The sequence below is a fragment of the Micromys minutus genome (assembly GCF_963924665.1).
Source record: "Micromys minutus genome assembly, chromosome: 1".
Taxonomy (NCBI): domain Eukaryota; kingdom Metazoa; phylum Chordata; class Mammalia; order Rodentia; family Muridae; genus Micromys; species Micromys minutus.
This window is the reverse complement of record NC_137969.1, coordinates 1347388-1369366: the sequence shown is the minus strand read 5'-3', so window position 1 is coordinate 1369366 and position 21979 is coordinate 1347388.

Here is a 21979-nt window from a genome sequence, read left to right as displayed (position 1 = left end):
AATGATGATAGGCATTACAAAGAAAAATAAATAAATAAAGTGACATTTTAAGTGTAGTTGATGTAGCTGTGAGTGTCTGAGTACTGAAGATATGGATCAGTGATAAGAGGTTTGTATTTTCTTATAAGAGAGCTGTGCTCAGTCTCCAGCACCTTATTGACAGACTGCTCATATCTGTCTGCAATTCCAGTGCTTGTCTCCATGGGCAAGAATTAAACACATGGTACACAGACAAACATGCAAAGACAACACTCACCCCCATTTTAGAGTTTAAAAAAGATGATTAAAAGGAAAAGCAGGAGATCAGTTGCCACAATCTATTTCAAAACACAGGGAAAGATGTTGCCTTATATAAGAAAACAAGGGAGTAAATTAATTCCAAACATTAAGTCTACATTACTTAAATATATGAAACAATAATCTAAAACTTCTAGAGATGTAGGCCATATTGAAATCTAAAAAGAATATTTTAGAAAGAAGTAATAATTTGAGATATTTGTATAATTTAGGGTATGTGCTCTTATTTTTTTACAACTTTATTTACAAAAGAGAGATACATGTACAGATTGTAAAAGCATTTCAGCATAAACTATATGAATTTATATTTTTATTGAACAACTTTATTTTAAAAAACAAAGATAAATGTGCAAATTTTAAGCATTTGTGCATAAAGGATATGAATATATTTTTGTCATTGCTTGGCTTTCTTTTTTTAAGGTTTGGTTGTGTGCATTAAGATCTTACTAGTTACAATGAACATAAAGTACTTGTAAAACAGGATGTAACCTGGAATTAGTCAAAATTTTCTTGGTGTGTAAGGAGTAAACATAATAGCTTATTCTTTTCTTTCTTTTTTTTTTCTTTTCTTTAACTCCACACAGTGTGTGAGTTGTTTCTGGGATGTTCAGAGCTTTCTGGTATTAGTATCCAATTATCATGGACTGCATATTATGTCTGTTCTTTGCTGTATGTTGGAGTGTCTCTGGGGTAAATGCCCAAAAGTGGAATAACTGGGTCTTCAGGTAATACTATGTCCAATTTTTTGAGGAATTGCCAGACAGATTTCCAGAATGGTTGTACCAGTGTACAACCCACCAACAGTAGAGAAGTGTTTCTTTTTCTCCACATCCTCACCAGCATCTTCTGTCATCTGAAATTTTGATCTTGGCCAATCTGACTGGTGTGAGGTGGAATAATAGGCTGGGTGAGAGTGGGCAGCCTTGGTGAGTCCCTGATTTTAGTGGGGTTGCTTCAAATTTCCCCTTTTAAGTTTGATGTTGGCTGTTGGTTTGCTGTATAATGCTTTTATTATGTCTAGGTATGGGCCTTGGATTGCTGTTGTGTCTAGCTTGTGAAATTCCAGCATTTGGGAGACAGAGTCAAGAGGATCAACTTAATTCTTTTAGAAGCTTGATAGTATGCATTGAAATCTTATTAGTTTCCATAAGCATAAAGTACATATAGAACAGAATGTAACATGGAAACAGTAAGTTTTCCTTGTATGTATAGATTAAACATAATGATTTTTGAATACCGAAATTTGCCACAAGGCTATAATCTTAGCTCTTGAATTATTAAAGATTTAATGTCCAGGTGTACCATGCTCTGAGAGGGTGCTATACACTTACTTTTTTTTTTTTTTTAAAGAAGGACTGTGACTTTCACTTTTTGGCCTTTGTTCTTTATTTTATTTTATTTATATATTTATATATTTATTTATTTATTTATTTATTTATTTATTTATTTATTATTTGAGATTCTTATGGCCTGTGAGTTGTTTCTGGAGAGTTCAGAGTTTTCTGAAGCTAGTATCCAGTTATCAGTGACAGCATATTATATCTGTTTTTTTGTCACTGGGTTATCTCACTCAGGAAAATATTACCTAGATGATTCCATTTTCCTAGAAATTTCATAAAGTCATTGTTTCTAATAGCTGAGTAGTACTCCATTGTGTAAAAATACCACAACTATATAATAGGATTCTACCCAATTTGGGGGTTTTTAGTTGCTCTTTTATTACAAACAATATCATAGATTTAAAAATACTATATATAACATATTAAGTACTAGGACAGAAATAATTTTTCTCAAGTTATATAATTTTTGAATTTTTAAAATTTGACTATTTCATGAAGTCACTTATTCCCTTCAACTGAAACTTTTCTGTGTATTGCGTTATTTTCTAGACCCTTAGGTAATACAATATCTAGAACTATGGCAGAATGTTTGAAACTCAGGAATTCAGGGTATGTGACCAGGGGAGCAAAGTGACTCTTTAGTATTGCTTACTACCCAGCATGCTTGCCCTGTAGAGTCACACAGGGACCTATTAGTGAAAATAAAACTCTTGCTTGGGGTTCCTACTGGCATTTGGTAGTTAGTTTGGATACTGAGAGGCAATGACGTTATCTTTTTTGACTATACCCTGTTTCAGTTTTGTCTGATTCTTACAATTTTGAGGGCAACTTGTATGTTTTTCTCTTTGTTATTAGTGACATTATTTGCTTAAGGGTTCTGAGACAGTTCATCACACTTGAGATTTTTCTCTGTGGATGATAGGTGTTCATGTTTATATGGGGATACCTTAAAGCATTTTGTAGATCATAGTCCCATGTCCCTGACACATAATACAAAGTATTGTGTGCTAGGAAATACCACCACAAATTATATGATAGAATCCATATTAAGCAAAAAATGATTTCTTTTTCTTTGAAAGCTATTTATGAAATATATGTCAAATATTTATTTTGCTCAGTAGTTAGTGCTCATGTCAAAGACTGAAGGAAATTGACTAACTTTTCTACCATTCCTAACTTTTACTGATTAAAATTTGACTATCTTTATTTTTCTATATCAAGATCCTCAGAAAATTAATAAGCTATTGTCTTGAATCAACCCAAATATTGTGTAACTCACAACACACTTGAGTGAATAATCAAAACCTATTATTTATGAGAATTGGATGATTTATTTGAATTATTCTGTTTTTTAGTATAAAAATTGAATATTTAGAAACTAATATTTGTTGTTTATTTTGAAAGAAACTTGTACTACATAAAACACAAAAATCATGCACATGAAATTTAAACAGTAAAATACAAAAACATATAAAATACATAAATTACAAAATTAATGAGAAACATTATGTAATAAAACAGAATAAAGAAGATGAATTATTTGCACATTAAAGAATGAGACACTAGAATTTATTTTAACACTATGGTGAGCAAAAGAATTGGGAGATATATGAAGCTAAAACATGCCAAACAGAAATATATTCTAGATGAATGAAAAAAAAATCAAGAATGATATTTTAATGGAAGATTAAGGAAGTCTTTAAAGTTAGTGGAAGAATGAGGTTAATGATGTGAATATTGAAAATGATTGTCCATATTTCCTTTTAAATATAGGTAGCAAAATGACTGACTGGGTTTCAACATATGAATTTAGTCACTTGACTTTTTAGTTATACTAGGGTCCCTATGTTAAAAACAAAGGATTTCAAATAGTTGTCTCTTGGCTATTAATTAGTGTTGATTTCAATAGTGAAAAAATTTTACAAATAGAAGAAAGTTATGAATCTTGCTTCCTTTCTAAATATATGTATTTATTTGTTAATCTCTACACATACAAAGAGACTTACACATATGTAAACAATGGACTTACTATATAAAATTAGTATTTTTATTAATTTTAATATATTATGACTTGATCATATTAATTTTCCTTAAATTCATATAGACCTTTCCCATAGGCCAAATAATGAAATTTCATGTTCTTTATTTTTTTCTCTACCTCTTTCAAGAAATAAAATAAAATAAACATGCTTAAATAAATAAATAAAACTTGATCAAAATATCAGAACAAAAGTCCCATAAGGATAAAGTTTGTCAATTTTAAAGTAACATATCAAAATATTTTGCTGCCAAAAATTCTTTCCACTAATTATTACACAAGACTTTCTAGGATTTTCCAATTGAAATTTGGTATTCAAAAATATTTTTTCTTATATTTACCTATGTTCTTTGGCAAGGAAAGTTACCAAATAGTCAGTATCTTATAACTATTAAGATACTCAAACTTAATGAGTTAGTTTTCTGAACCATATTTTGGGCAGTATTTTCTATTACTGTCTTATTTCTGATCACTCTCTTTTGGTCTCTCTTCATTACTCAGATTGTTATTATTATTATTTTTTTTTTTTGGTGACACATGCTTTAATTTAAGCACTTGGCAGGCAAGAATAAGAGCATCTCTATGAATTTGAAGTCAACATGATTTACAGAGCAAGGTCCAGGACAACCAAAGTTTCATGAAAAACTGTCTCAAAAATCAAAAACAAACAAACAAGGAAACAAAAAAAAAAAGAAAGAAAATCTATAAATTACTATACAATAATCTCCTATGATAGTCTATTGTTTTCTCTAGAATTTGCTCCTTAAAATGCATATCGCTACTTCACTGACACCAGAGGTTCATTCTTTTTTTTAAACAACTTTATTTTACAAAACAAAGATAAATGTAAAGATTTTAAACATTTTTTGCTTAAAATTATACATTTTTGTCAGTACTTTTTTTCAGATTTTAAAATATTTTTTACATAAACTATATTAATATATTTTTTAGTCAGTACTTGATTTTTTCAAAGGTTTGATAGTATGTATTGAAAACTTAATAGTTACAATGAGCGTAAAGTACAAGTAAAACAAAATGTAACATGGAAATAGTCAAAGTTTTCTTGTTGTGTAAATATTTTTTTTTGTTTTGTTTTGTTTTCTTTATTTATTGGACTTCATACAGTCTGTGAGTTCTTTCTGGGGGAGTGCAAGCATCTGGGGTTAGCATCCCACTATCAGTAACTGCATATTATGTCTGTTCTTTTGTGACTGGGTTATCTCAATCAGGATGATATTCTCTAGATGCAGCCATTTTCTTAAGAATTTGGTTAAGTCATTGTTTCTGGTGGCTGAGTAGTATTCCATTGTTTAAATGTACCACAATTTTTGTATTCATTAATCTTCTGAAGGGCATCTGGGTTCTTTACAGCTTCTGGCTATTATAAATAGAGCTGCTATGAACATTGTGGTGCATATATCTTTGTTGTGTATTAAAGTGTCTCTTGGGTATATGCCCAGAAGTGGAATAGCTGGGTCTTCAGGTAGTGCTATACTCAGATTGTTATTGAATGACATGACCTTATAAATATACCTGCCTTCCTTCTCGTAATGTGTGTATATGAGATTTCACATGTATGATAGCCTGTTCTCTGTTTCATAGATATGAAAAAGGCAGGAGCTGAACTTGTGTTGTATATTTTACCAATCTTTAGATTATTATTTGTCAAAGTAACTTTTATCTGTAAGACATAATTGTTGTCTGGTAGGTTATATAAGCTCACAGTTTCTTGTACTCTTTAAATTCTGACTGGCGGGGTAAGCTCAACAGTTCTGGCTCAAAAACCTCTCTAAGCTGACTGATTCAAACTGACACCTCTTGGGTGTTGGCCAAATCATCCTCTATGGCTTCAAACTAACAATGACAATAAATTTTAGTCTTCTGGCTTCTTCTCATGCTCTTGCTCATTCTTTCTTCACCTGGAACCTAACTCTATAAAATTGTCATAATAATATTCTGTCTCTGTCTCTCTGTTTTTCTGTCTCTGCCCCCCCCCGTGTCTTTTCTCTCCCTGTCTCTTTGTCTTCCTTTTCCTCTCTCTCTCTGAGTCTAACCCTGTCTTTCTATCTCTCTGTCTCCCTGCTTCTTTGTTTTTCTGTCTCTTTCTGCTCTGCTTTCTTAACTTTTCTCATTCTTGTGTTCTTCTTAATTAGCCTTTCACTCCTGTCTCATTCTCTTGAAAGTTTGGTGCAATTTAACTCAGAATTCTTCTGACAAATCTTTCTCAGATTTTGACTGCCCCACATTTAGGCATCACTTTCAAACATGGCTACTTTCCTCTAAGAAACAAATTTACCTTTATTGATTGGTTTAATGGTGCATCCTAAGAGTGTCAGCAAGTCCCAGGTTATCACCTCAACATCTACTTCTGAATTCTCAGGTTGCCCACATTATTCACAGCTTTGTACGTGTTCTAGGATCTGAACATTGGTCCTCATTCTCGCAAAGCACAGTATGCTAACATATAAGAGTAATGTATTTTTATTCATTTTAATTATCCATTTATTCAGTTTTATGTTAGTGGCAAGATTTTTATTTGTTAGTTTTAGTGAGCATGTCTTATATTTTAAAAAATCATGTATCATACATTAACTTCTTAAAATACAGTTCTAATTGTACTACTAAATTTTTTGTGACATACTGATGTTTGAACATGTGTTTTTTGGAGAGTGATTATTTGATATATAGACAAAAACAAGGAACTTATATATTCAAGACATGCACTCTATTACTGTGAAGAATTTTAAAACAGTTGAACTCTCTTTGTGAATCTTTAGTTTATTTATACATATTTAATGCATATATACATATAATATATATAAAATATAATATATACATAACATACATTATATATATTTATATGATTGTCAAATACTACTTTGGTGTAAATAAATCATTGAGTATACTAATCTGTTAATTGCATAGATTTTGAACATTTTAAAATTAACTTTTGAATATTTATTATGCTCAAAGAGAACTATTTAAATCAACTACCAACATGACTGAAATAAAGACTACTACCTAAACATGTTCATTATAAAATTTACTTATGTCATTGTAAAGAAATTGATTTACCTGTCCTATGAACACTATTCTAGAATACCTGAACAATAATTTCAGATATTGTACTGTTCTGTCAACAGGTTATTGTCAATATTTACATAACACAAATAATATATGTGGTCTTTTAAATCATCCATTTAATAATGTTTAACAATGATATATTTTACGAATATTTAATGAGTCTAATAAATAATTAAGAAATATAAATGTCTTTGATTTATTTTCACTGAAATAAGATTTGGTATAAAATTTACAGAATTTGCCTGTGCACTTTTTTTGTTTTGGTGAGTGAAAATGAGTTTGTATCACCACATAATTATATAGAAGTGATTGATGAAGTTTTTCAGATGTATTATACATTAGTCGTGAAGACAAAGAAATTCATAGTAAAGTATATAAGCTATTGATTTCTGTCAGTTTGCTGTAGGTTTTTTGGCATAATCTCTCTAACAATTAGTACTTGTGGATATTTAAGAATTAGCTCTGCTTTAAAGTATAAATGATACATTTTACTGAAAATCTGGAGCCTTGCTGATGGCATATATTAATTTATGTTGGTAGTAGGTACTGCAGTAGAGAGAAGCTAACCAGGATGATAAGCATTCATTTTCTGAAGGAACAGAGAGGTTCATTCTTCCTAGAAAAGATTGACAGGTAGCTAGTTCACTCCAGTTACTTTATTAAAATATTATACAAGGTTAAATGGGGCTAGCAACATTCTAGCTAACAAACTTATCTTGCACTTGCTGCCAATGAATGCAGACAGCACACATACAAATCTCAGTCCCTATTGACAGTGGCTAGCCATAAACAAAATGACCCCAGGTTTTCTAGTAGTATCTTAAGACCAAAGTTGGTGCAACTTCACACTCTTACATAGAACCAACTGTAGGCTATATAGAGAGATAACATGTTTTCACAGATTCAAAAAGTCCCATAACAATATCTCATCTTGAAAAGATTGACCCGCATATGCCAAAAGTTTTGCTGAAACATTTCACTGAAATCCAGAGAAAGGATTTAATATACATGCCATTTAAAGCCAGACATAAAGGCTTTACTCTACATTCATTTAAGACCCTAAATAAAGACTCTACTGTGTATATTTTTAAAGTCATATTGTATTGATTTAAAATAAATGCTGGGATGTGTGTCTAGGAACAAGATTCTGTGGTTAAGAGTATATGTTACTCAAAGATATCAACCTAGGTTAGATTCCTCAGAAGAACTGCAAAACTCAGGAGCATATTTTTAATGTGAGCTTCTCTTATTGCAATTCCCTAACTAGTGGGTGACAGGTGAATACAGAAAGTATAGTGGAAGCTCAAGGGTGAAAAAGTCTGGCATACAAATTGAAAAACAGCAAAGAGTTCCTGTCTCACGCAAGGTGAAAGAGAGGACAGGCATACAATGACGTCCTCTGTACTACCAATTCATACTTCAGACTGTTCATGAGCATATACAAACACATGATTCTACTCATACACAAAATACAAGAAAGAATATTATAGAATTAAAGTTGAATTGACTAGCCATTGCTGGTGATCAATGTTAGTAAAGGACAGGAATGTAAAAAAAAAAAAAAAAAAAAAAAAAAAGAAAAAGAAAAAGGAAAAGAAAAAGAAAAAGAAAAAGAAACCCAGTTATATTATTTCTGGGAATTGAGTTGCTGTAGTTTGGGGTAATTATCACTCACTATTCAACCAAAATGAGAAAATTTCACAAATGGTTTGATTGTGCTAATCATGTCTACACTGTATTTATGTTAATTAACTTATTTTGTGTGCATACATGTATATATGTGTAAACCACATCATGTTTAAAGCACAGAAAAATTTAAATACAATATGATCAACTGAATAAAATATTTTTATGTTATACATACAAATAAGGTATAATAAGATCATCTTAATAATATAAACAAGTAGTAAAAGTCAACCATTCCAATGACAACTGACAAAGGTCTGAATAAACATTAAGAGACATATTTCACAGTCTAGCTACTGAGACAGAGAGAAACCTAGATAAAGTCCATGCAGAAATCGTAAAGCAGGAAGCTAATTCCTGTCCAGTTTCTGTTCTTTACTTCCATGACTGGATGTCTGCACACCTTTACCTGAATATACATCTGACATTTCAACCTAACATGTCTATAACCCTGCTCATTATTTTCTCTAGGTTAGCTTTAAGCCATCACTGGCAATATTATTATTCTGACAGCTCAGCAGGAAAAAAATTATATATAGTCTTCTTTGATTTCTTTTTGTCCTTAGTCAGCCATATCTAATATGAGAACAAAATACTTCCAAAGTATTATTTTTTCAAATAAGTGCCCAATTTCTGTTTCTATAACAAATCGATTAGTAAAATCAGAATAAAGATGCCTTTGTTGTCAAACTATATATACTTTTATTCAAATAATAAAGCAAAACTTATTTTAATGAAATAATTCTGAAACAGAATGTCACCCAAATTTATACTACCAATAATATTGAAATCATACTTAATCTAAGTCAAATTCAACATTTTACAGTCAAATTTACTGTAACATTCACTAGGTCTCATTACTCTTTCCTTTTCACTTAATGTCTTTATAATTTTATGCCCTCCTCATTTTCTGTTGTTGATTTGAATAAGAAAGAAATTATAAATAATTATATTTGCAATTTTATCTCCTTGAATTTCTACATTAAGTGAACAACTTTATTTTAAAAAAACAAAGATAAAAGTACAGATTTTAAGTATTTTTGCATAAAAGTATACAAATACATTTTTTGTCAGTGCTTGGCTTTTTTTAAAGGTTTGATAGTGTGCATTAAAATCTTACTAGTTACAATGAGCATAAAGAACATGTAAAACAATATGTGACCTGGAATTAGTCAGTTTTCTTGGTGTGTAAAGATTAAGCATAATGGGTTTTTCTTTTCTTTTTTTTTTTTTTTTTCTTTTCTTTTCTTGAACTTCATATAGTCTGTGAGTTGTTTCTGGGGTGTTCAGAGCTTTCTGGGGTTAGTATCCAATTAACAGTGACTGTATATTATGTCTATTCTTTTGTGACTGGATTATCTCACTCAGGATGATATTCTCTAGATGCATCCATTATTATTAAAATATATTTTCATTTGGAAAAGAAAAACCTTCTAAGCCATATATCTAAGCGCTGTGGTTGATTTAAATTCAGAAATAATCACAATGTATTATATAGACTTTAATCTGGTCATTTGGAAGTGCACTGAACAGAAAGTAAGAAATGTACATCTCCTGGTTACCTCTTTATCCCATTAGCTGTATGACACTGGAAATAAATACTTTGGGTTAATCTTGAAGCTCTACCATAACAGCACTGTGATTATGAAAATTTGTTTCGTCCTCTGAAGCTCGGAGGTGACTAATGCTTATTGTGTACATCACTACAATAAATTTCATCAGACAAATGAATTCTCAATTTGAATTGGTATTACATTCATAAAATTTAGTACCATTGAATTAGCAAAACTTAATTTTAGATGTTAAAGGTAAATTTATATTGTATTTATTTTTCTCCATCATTCTTCTTTCCCTGTTTTAATATGAAGTTCTACAAGTAGTTTGCAGCAGCAAGACTTAACTAAACTGTCAGTTTTACATATATGGCTTCTCAGAGAGGTAGTTTAAGTAAAAACATAGCAATATACATATAAACAATATTATATTTGTTGATTCAAAATCAGTATGCTCAAAATCTAAAATTTGAAATATATAATACAAAAATGTTTTGTATGCTTTCAGAGTTACATCATTTTTGCTATATTAATTACTTTTAGCTATTTTTGTCATTAAATTCAAATAGTACATCTACCAGCAGGCATTCTGAGACCTGAACCTCTCTAACCTTGCATATAACACTAACATCTTATTTTCCTATTCTGTCTTTTCATATAAATGAAATTACAGAATATGTAACACTTTATCAGACCTTGATAGGTCACACCATTTAGTGTTCTTTTGGAAGAAGGTCTCTCAAGAAAATTCCTTGTATAAAATTAGCTTATAGCTACTCTGTCCTGCATTTTCTTGATGACTGATTATTGTGAATGGGCCCAGTCCACTGTGAGTAATGTCATTCCTGAGCTGGTCATCTTGAGTTCCATTAAAAAAAAAATGCAGGCTATGTAAGACATGAGTCAGAAAGCAGTCTTCTTCTATGGTTTCTCTATTAGTTTCTGCCTCTATGATCCTGCTGTGTCTGAATTTTTGCCCTGATTTCCTTCAATGAGGGACTATAAAATAGAAAGGAAGTCATAAGGCAACACAGCCTTTCCATTTAAATTCAATTTTGTCTGTGGTGTTTTATTACATAAATAGAGCCCTAACAATTCACCATTTTATAGCAGGTAGCAATGTTTAATCAGTTTTATGAACTGATGGCATTTCATTTATTTACACACTAGTGAACACTAATGTGCTACCAAGCCTTTCTGTTAAAAACTTGAGTCAGGAATTATGAACTATCCAGTTTTCATTCCTTTCCTAAATGTGTTTCCTGTCTGGTTTTCTTGATATTTTTTTGAATAAAGCTTTGTGTTAGTTAGTTGTATTTGGTTCATAAGGTATCTCTTGTATTCTGTAAATCCACTAAGCAACCACCAAAATATTTACATTCAAAAGCTTTAAAATCTATGTAAATAATGGTTTCCAACTTCACTTCTTATACTTTGTTTCCATTTATCATTTCTAATTTTAGCATTAAAATGCAACAATTATTATCTATATACATTATTTCACCAAAATATATAATATTACTTATGCATTAGTTTTTCTTTTCTTCAGTATTACTTAGAAGAAGAAACAGAATAATCATGGGAAATAGAGGGTGGGAGGGATTTGGGAGGAAGAAACGAGGTGAGGGGGAAGGTGGAAAGGATCAGGTGTGGAAGGAGACAGGAAATACACAGTTTCAAGAAATTGAATAGAAGTATATAGCAATGGGGTATGGGGAACCAGAGGTAGCCACCAGAATGTCCCAGATTCCAGGAAAGCAAGAGTTTCCCAAAGACTCACCAGGGATGGCATTAACTGAAATATGAAACAAAGAGGAGGAAGAACCTATAGAGACCATATCCAGAAGTTAGGCACAACCTCTGGTTGAGAGATGGGACCCCTCACGTATCTCAAAAAATTTAACCCAGAATTGTTCATGTCTTAAAAAAATACAGGAAAAAAATGGTAGATCAGAGACTGAAGTGAAGAAAAGGACATCTAGAGACTGCAACACCTGGTGACCCATTAAATATCCCATGCCCAGACACTATTGCTGATTCGAAGAAGTGCTTACTGAGAGGAGCCTGATATAGCTGTGTTCTGAGAGGGTATGCCAGAACCTTACCAATATAGATTTGGATGCTTGCATTCAACCCTTGCACTGAATGAACACAAGGATTCCAATGGAGGAGTTGGGGAAGGATTGAAGAAGCTGAAGGGGTTTGCAACCCCATAGAGAGAACAACAATATCATCCAAACAGAACACCCCACCCAAGCTCCCAGGGATTAAACAACTAACCAATGAGTGTACATGGAGAGACCAATGGGTGTAGATGCATAAGTAGCAAAGGATGGCCTTATTTTGCATCAATGGGAAAGGGGGGCCTTTGCCTGTAAATGTCCATGATTTAGGGTTGGGGGGGTGATGGAGGTAAGGCAGGAGGAGGGGATCACCCTCATAAAAGCAAGGGGGGTGGGAGCATGGGATATTGAGTTTACAGAAGGGAATCTTAGAAGGGAGATAATATTTGAAATGTAAATAAATAAACTAACCAAAATAAAAGAAAAAATAATAAATGAATGCCTTTTTTTACTAAGTTTAATTATTTCAAATTTCATAGTGCTAGTATAAAAGTAAATGACTACATTTTAAAACTTGCTCTGTTGTCTTCCCATATATAGATTGACTTGGATTTGCTGTTTTATTTTAGCTTCTCTTGCTCAGAAGAAACACAAGAATGAAAAGGTTCACAGTAATAGGACAATACTGACAGTGTCTATGACAGGAACTCAAGGAAGAAACTTTTTGGTAGGAAGTGAAGCACAAGTTATGGAATTTCAAACACTGTAAATAGTGTTATTCCTTATAGCAAAGGAATTGTAATATGGGAAAGAGCCATTGGCTTAAAGACAGCATTACACACACGAGGTTATGACAACCTAAATTAGATAAAAGTTAAGAAAATATCTTATATACATACCTCCAGGCCAATCAGTTGTGTGCATTCCTCTGTCTCATTTCCATAGGTTTGTCAAGCTGAAAAATGACATATGGCATTATTTCTACTAATTAGTTGGAACACACATTTTAATCAAGAACAAATTCTGAATACAGATTTAATATATCATCATTTGTTTTCACCGAGAGTTTTAAGAAGGCTTACTTATTTCCCAATGTATATTTAAAATTTCAAGTGTTTTATCAGATTTTGGAGGCAGAACATTTTTGATAACCCTTGATTTTATTAAATTATTTTATTTATTTTCATTTCAAATGGCCCCTCTTGCTGGTCCCCCCTCCCAGAGTTCTCCTTTCCTTCTTCACCCCTTTACCTCTGAAAGAGTGCTCCCAACCAACCCCCAATCCCACTGCCCTGTTCTTCATTTCCCAACCCCTCTTCAATTCAACCTCTTCATATACCTATCCTCACCCACCACACCCCCTTAGCATTTCTTTCCCTGGGTCTTCAAGTCCCTATAAGATTAGGCAAATCCTTTCTCCTGGAGGCCAGTTAAAGCAGTGCTCTGCTAGATATATGCCTGGGACAACAGACCAGTCTCTTTAGCTGGTGGCTAATTCTCTGAGAGCTCCCATGGGTCCAAGTTAGTGGAGACTGTTGTCCTTCCTGTGGGCTTGCATTCCCATCCAGGTCTTTCAATCATTCCTCTAATTCTTCTAATAATTTCATCAAATTATAGTACAAAATCAGCTGTTATGGACACTAGTGTTCTTACAGAATACCTAGACTTTATGTCTAAGCACCCATAATGTGGCTCACAGCCATTTGTTGCTCCAATCAATGGGATCTAAGGCCATGTATAACCTCCTTTGGCACATTAAATACATATATGTACATAAACATGCATATAAATCCAGGTAAACTTTCATACATATAAAACATAAGTAACATTTTTGTTAAAAATAAATTAAGTAGCCTAATGGTCAGCTCCAAGTGTCTACAACTGCATTGGTCAGTTGCTGCCTGAACCTCCCATGGAGAAGTCATACCAGGTTCTTGTCAGCAAGTGCCTCTTGCCAGCAGCAACAATGTTGGGTTTCGTGTCTTTAGACAGGATGCATTCCCAGGTGAGGAAGTCCCCACCCATATGGCCCTTCTTTTAGTCTCTGCTCCATTTTTTGTTTGTTGTTGTTATTGTTGTTGTTTTTGTTGTTGTTCTTCTTCTTCCTTTGGACAGTAACATTTCTGAGTTAAAAATCTTTGAGATGGGTGTGTTACCCCATTACACCACATGACTAACTACTAGAGGTTAGTAGATAGAACTTTACAGGTTCTCTCTCCACTTGTCTGCTAAATCATCCATATTTGGTCTTGGGAGCCTCTTGTTTCCCTGGCATCTGAGACCATCCAATGGCTATCCCAGTTCCTCATCACCCCTTGCTACATATTTGTATTTGATTTCTTAACCCTCCCTACTTCTCTTCTAAACCCTCCAGTACCTAATACTGCTCCCTTACTTTCTCCCCATTCTCTCTTCCTCCCAGGTCCTCCCTCCCTTCACCTCCTGAGATCATACTGTTCCCATCTCAATTCATGACCATCAGACTGAGCTCAGGGATCCTGGAGGAAGAGCTGGTGGGAAGGCTAGACGAGGTGAAAGGGATTGCAACCCTAAAGGAAGAACATCAATTGTTGAACCACCCAATGTTCCCAGGGACTACATCCACCAACCAAGGAGTGATCCTGTGGAGGCTTGATACCCCAGTGTAGAAGGATGTTGGATGTGTGGGTATGAGAGAGTGGGTAGGTAGAAAATCACCCTCATAGAGGAAAGGGAGAGGGAGGAAAGTTAGGTTGTGGGATGGGAGGCTGGTAAAGGTGTAACTAGGAAGTGGGAAATCATTTGAGATATAAATGAATGGAATGATTAATTAAAAACTATATACATGGATATTAGCCATGAAATGCAAGACACTCATGCTCCACAGACCAAGGAGGCTGGACAGGAAGAAAGGAAAGAAGGAAAGAAGGAAGAAAGGAAGGAAGGAAGGAAGGAACGAAGGAGCAAAGATGCTTGAGTCAAACTTGCAAGGAAAAAAAGGAATGGTTGTGGAAGGCAGAGGGAATTGGGAGGTGAGTGGGGGGTTCAGGATAAGGTGTGGGGAGGTACAAGGGAGATATCCAGATAGCCATGATTATAAATGAAAATCTGCAATTGACAGGAGGAAAGATAGGGGGCAAGTCCAGGAAGAAACAGAGACCAGGGATAGGAAAGGTGACCAGCTTACAGCACTGGGGATATTGAGCCTGGGGATGCTGCCTCCTGTGACCAGGAACTAACCCTGATGGGGCAATAGGAACACTAACTCACTCCAAAATCTTTTGACCCAAAATGTATCTTGTCTACCGGTAATGCAGGGATTGGGGATAGAGAAGAGACCGTGAGAAAGGCCAACCAATAACAGCTCAAATTGAGACCCATCACATGAGCAAATGCCAATCTCTGACACTATTAATTATACTCTGTTATGCTTGCAGACAGGAGTCTAGCATGGCTATCCTTAAAGGGGCTTCCTACTGATTCAAACAAATGCAGACAACTATTGTCAAACAATGGCTGAAGCTTGTTTACATTTATGGAAGAATTGCAGCACCTATAGTAACTTCACAGGAAGAACAGCATAGTCAGCTAACCTGGACAGTTAACTGCCCTAAGAGACTGAACCACCAACCAAAGAACACAAACAAGTTGGACCTAGGCCTCCCTGTATATATTTGGCAAATGTGCAGCTTGATCTTAATTTGGGTCCCAAACAACTGGAGTGCAGGCTCTCACAATAGCTGTTGCCTGTGCTCAGGGTATGTTCTAGCTAGGCTGTTTGTCTGGCCTCTTTGAGAGAGGAAGTGCATAGCCTCATAGACAATTGAAGTGCAAGTGTGAATGTGGGAGACCCTCCACCCCCATACCTGCTCAGAGAGAAGGGGCAAGGGATAGAGAAAAATTTGGGGGAGTGTGACTGGACGATTGCAGTGATTGGGATCTAAAGTGAATAAGAAAAATAAGTCAAAAAGAGAAAATATAAGTCTAATTTTCAATCATAAGATAGTTTTAATAATGTTATTGACTTTACATTATTTCTAATTAGAAAACATGATTTCAAGACTTGCATCTTTTCAAAATTGCTAAGTGTTTTTTATAACTCACCATTATTAGCATTTTAAAATTATTTTAATTTTGATAGTAGAATTACATAATTTAATATATGTATACTATCCATTTTGTACTAGCAAATAAAAGTGTACTCTTGGAAAGGTTAAAAATAAAATAAAATAAAATATGTTGTTTAGGTAAAAGTCAGTTATTTTTCCTCAGACAACTGAACTGCACAACTTCTATTTTGATTTGGTAAACTGGATATTTCTCTGAGTACACTGTAGAAATATAAACATAGAACTCTACATAAGATTACATTTGTGAAAATCATATGGTTTTTCCTAATAGTATTATACTTGTAATATTTTATGGCATGGATTCACATCAGAAATATCACTATTAAGTGGTAACATTGACTGTTCTATATGTTGTTCCAGAGAGCATGTAATACATAATAGGGTTATATTATTCAATTTCACATCTTTTCCTGTAATGAAACATTCTGTAATTCCATGAAATTATTAAAATTTCAAAGAGCACAAGAAAAATCCACAGTTCATATGAAACAAAAGGAAGGCTTCTGCTCAGTTTGCACGCCTCTACCTCTTAACCTCATCTTGTTCAAAGAATCATCATGGTGAAATTTTTTCCCTCTTTACGAGGATTTTAAAGATAGGCAGAAAAAAGATTGAGATAAGTAAACATAGACTAAGGAAGTGAAAAAAATACTAACCTCTGGGGCATGCAATTATTTTCACTGTAGGATAACCTTTTGCATTCATGTGTAGACCCTTCAAAACAATATTTTATACTACACAGTTCAAAATAAATGTTTTTAATTTTTCAGTTTATGAAGCAGGAAAAATAAAGAAAATATATGGCCAAAATAAACTTTTTTTTTGAATTCTTTAGAAAAAAAAGTGCCTCTGGGAAATGTTCTTTGCTTTGTAATAACTATTTTTCTTTTTACCTACTCTTCAATTATAAGTGCTGTTTTATTGTAAGCTCCTTGATCTTAAATAATTCATGATTTACCTCAAGAATTTATATAAAATATAAGCAGATATTATTCATGGTATTTAGTTAGTTCACACATATACAAATTATTTCATTAAGAAATCATGACTGTCTTAAAACACAAATATGCACCCATTTCAGAGACTGACATTTTCTATTTTTCTAAAGCTTAAACTAGAGCATTAAATATAAAATTTCAAAAAAGTTCAAGATATCCAGTAGTATAATCACATCATATTTATATATTTTGAAACATAACACTGCACAATTATAAAAATGAAGTTATATAAATTGGTATCAGAGAATAAAGACATGACAGACTTAATTTTCTTTTTATTGGAGGTATTTTATTTAAATTTCAAATATTATCACCTTTCCTGATTTCCCCTTCATAAATCCCTATCCTATTGCCCTTCACCCTGCTACTATGAGGGTGCTCCCTAGCCACCACGCCCTTCCTCCCTCCCTACCCTGACATTTCACTAAACTGCAGAATTAATCTTTGGCTAGACCAAGGCGTTCTCTTCCCATTGATGCCTAACAAGGTCATCTTCAGCTACATGTGCAGCCGGAGCCATGGGTCTGTCCATGTGTAATCTTTGGATAGTGGTTTAGTCCCTGGGAACTCTAGTTGTTTGGCATTGTTGTTATCATTGGGTTGCAAACCCCTTCAGCTCCTTCGATCCTTTCTCTAACTCCACCATTGAGAACCTTGTCCTCAGCTCAATGGTGAGCTGTGAGCATCTGCCTCTGGATTTGGCATGATCCAGCTCTAAAAGAGCCTCTCAGGAGACAGATACATCAGGCTCCTATCAGCATGTACTTCTTGGCATCAACAATATTTTCTGGTTTTGGTGGCTATATCTCTAGATGGAGCAGTCTCTGGATGGCCATTGCTTCATTGTTGCTTCAAATTTTGTCTCAATATTACCTCCTGTGAATATTTTTGTCCCCCCCTTTTCTTTTTGTTCCGGCCTGAAGCATCTGCACTTTTGTCTTCTTCCTGATCAAGTTGTCTGTGAATTGCAGGTTGGATAATCCGAGCTTTTGGGCTAATAGCCATTGATCAGAGATTGTATACTATGTGTGTTTGTTGTTGTTGTTTTGTGATTTGGTTACCTCAATCAGAATGATAGTTTCTAGCTCCACTTGCCTAAGAATTTTATAAAGTCATTGTTTTTATTAGCTGAGTAGTACTCCATTGTGTAAATATACCACATTTTCTGTATCCATTCTTCTTTTGAAGGACATCTGGGTTCTTTCCAGATTCTTCCTATTATATTATAAGGTTGCTATGAACATAGTGAAACATGTGTCCTTGTTATATGTTGGAACACATTTTGGGTATATGCCCAGAAGCAGTATAGCTGGGTTCCAAAGTAGTACTATGTACAATTTTCTGAGGAACATCCAGACTGATTTCCAGAATGGTTGGACCAGCTTGCAATCACACCAAAAATGGAGAAGTGTTCCTCTTTCTTCACATCCTTTCTATCATTTGCTGTTACCTGAGTTTATTGGATGCTTTTGTATTTACATTTCACCTGAGTTTTTTATCTTAGCCATTCTAACTGGAGTGAGGTGAAATCTCAGGGTTGTTTAAATTTGCATTTCCCTGATGACTACTTTGAACCTTTTACTAGGTGCTTCTTAGCCATTTGATATTCCTCTGTTTAGAATTATTTCTTTACTTCTATTCCCCATTCTTTTTTTAATGGATTATTTGATTTTCTGGAGTTTACCTTCTTGAGTTCTTTTTATATATTAGATATTAGCACTCTCTCTGACACAGGATTGGGAAAGATCTTTTCCCATTCTGTTGATTGCTGTCTTGATCTAATAAAATTACAAAGCTTCTATAAGGCAATGTACACACAAACACAGATACACTACAGACACACAAACATATTAGTTTTGATTTTTTATTTCACTTTAAAGGCATTTAGAGATATTGCTATTTTCAACTGTTGTCATTTAAATATATCAATAAAGTGTGGCAAAAACCAGTTATCTTGACATAGTGATGTAGCCTTGTTTAAGGGTCTATCAATGTATTAGTTATATATGTCCTTCATTCTTAGAAATCCTTGTAATTTGCATTGATTTTGTTCACTATGTCTGATGTTAAATTCTGAATTCTCTCTCTCTCTCTCTCTCTCTCTCTCTCTCTCTCTCTCTCTCTCTCTCTCTCTCTCTGTCTCTCTCTCTCTCTGTCTGTCTGTCTCTCTCTCTATCTATCTATCTATCTATCTATCTATCTATCTATCTATCTATCTATCTCTTTCTCTCTCTCTCTTTCTCCTAAAACAGTTTCATAGTATTTGATGTTCACTGAGTTTTCTAAAAGAGGAAATTTATCTTCAAAATATCTTATTGGAATCTCTGATAATTTTTAATAGATATTTTAGACTAAGTGTGTCAGTAACTAATATTTACATACCCAGAACAATAACAGAAGAAGACAAAGAGCAGCCAACATCCAAAATCTAATAAATCCATTAATTCCACAAAGTAAAACACAAATGTTGAATATATGATGTTTTCCAGAGAACAATAAAATTGACTATGTGCACTGAAACAAATCAGCTACTGAAGATAATTTACCAGTGATTTACAGTGTCTTCTCTTTTATTTCTAATGTAGTCAAGTTTATTTTCTTAATTATTTATTCTGTCATATATTACATACTGAATAAAAATTTCATTTCTCTTTTTATTTTTTATTGGATAATCTCTGTATTTACATTTCAGATATTATCTCCTTTCTGCCAATACCAACCCCTCCTTTTCCCATTGACTTCATGTAGATGCTCCCTCTCCTAAACTTCTTCTCAGACCTCAGCTCCTTGGCTTTCCCCTACACAAGGAAAAAGATCCTTCACTATGCCTATGTCCTCTCCTCTCATGGATGCCAGAGAATGCTATCCTCTGCTACATGTGCACCTGGAGCCATGAGTCTGTCCATAAGAATTCATTGGTATCTTAGTCCCTGAGAGCTGTGGTAGGTTTAGATAATTAATTTTGTTCTTCCCATGGGTTTGTGGACTCTCTCAGCTCCTTCAGTCCTTTCTTTAGCTCCTTCTTTGGGGCCCCCATGTTCAGTCAGATGGTTAGCTGCAAGCATTCTCCTTTGTATCATTATGGCTCTGGCAGAGCATTTGAGGAGGCTTCCATATCAGATTTCTGGCAGTAAGCACTATTTGGCATCAGCAACAGTACTTGGGTTTTGAAACTGCATATGACATGGGTCCCCAGGTGAGGCAGTCTTTGGATGAACTATTCTCCAATAACTGCTCCTCTATTTGTGCCATTATCTTCTTCCATGAGTGTTTTGTTCTACCTTCAAAGAAGGAAGAACAATGACTTCATAAAATACCTAGGCAAATGGATGGAACTTGAAGGATTCATACTGAGTGAGGAAACCCAGTCACAAAAAAACACTCATTGTATTTACTCAACGATCAGTGGATACTAGTCCTCAAAGCTCAGGAATATCAAGAAACAATTTACATAAATCATGAAGTTCAAAGAGAAGGAAGGACAGAAGTTGGATGCCTAAGTACTTCTTAGAAGGGAGAAAATTTTTATTTTTTTTACTCCTTCCAATACTACTACTCTCTCCTACAAATTAACGCTTTACTTTCCTTTAAAAGACAAAACAAAACAAAAAAATCTTTCTCAGGATTATTCATCAAATGTGGCTTACCATGTTACAATAGAACTAGGCACAAACCCTAAAATCAAGGCTGGATGGGATAACCCAATAGCAGGAAAATGGTTCCAAGTATGTGCAAATAAGTCATAGATAACTAATAACATTCAACAGATTTCAAACTGAAAATAGATTATTTACATCTTAAATTTTCTATTTTTTTATAAATGAACAACTTTATTTTAAAAAACAAAGATAAATGTACAGATTTTAAGCATTTTTGCATAAAAGTACATGAATACATTTTTGTCAGTACTTGGTATTTTAAAAGGTTTGATAGTGTGCATTAAGATCTTACTAGTTACAATGAACATAAAGTACTTGTAAAACAGGATGTAACCTGGCATTAGTCAATATTTTCTTGGTGTGTAAGGGGTAAACATAATAGCTTATTCTTTTCTTTCTCTTTTTTTCTTGAACTTCACACAGTCTGTGAGTTGTTTCTGGGGTGTTCAGAGCTTTCTGTGGTTAGTATCCAATTACCAGTAACTGCATATTATCTATGTTCTTTTGTTACTGGGTTATCTCACTAAGGATGAAATTCTCTAGATGTATCCATTTTATTAAGAATTTCATAAAGTACTTAAGTGACCCCAAAAATTCAACCAAAGAACTTCTACAGCTCTAAAACAAGTTCAGCAAAGTGGCTGGATACATAAATAACTCATACAAATCAGTAGCTTTCCTCTACTCAAAGAACAAACTTGTGGAGAAAGAAATTAGGGAAAAGATACCCTTTAAATGGACACAAACAATATAAAATGCCTAGTTGTGACTCTAACTAAGCAAGTGAAGGAACTGTATGACAAAAGCTTAAACCTCTAGAGAAGGAAATTGAAGAAGATCTCAGAAAATGGAAAGATATCCCGTGCTCATGGATTGGAAGGATCAACATTGCAAAACTTGCCATCATCCCAAAAGTAATCTATAGATTCAATGCAATCCCCATCAAAATGCCAACCCAATTCGTCATAGAGTTGTAAAGAGCAATGTGAAATTTCTTTTGGAATAACAAAAGACCTAGAATAGCAGAATCCATCCTCAACAACAAGAAAATATCTGTGGAAATCACTATCCCTGACCTCAAGCTATATTACAAGGCAATTGTGCTAAAAACTGCCTGGTACTTGTAAAGAGATAGGCATGTGGATCAATGGG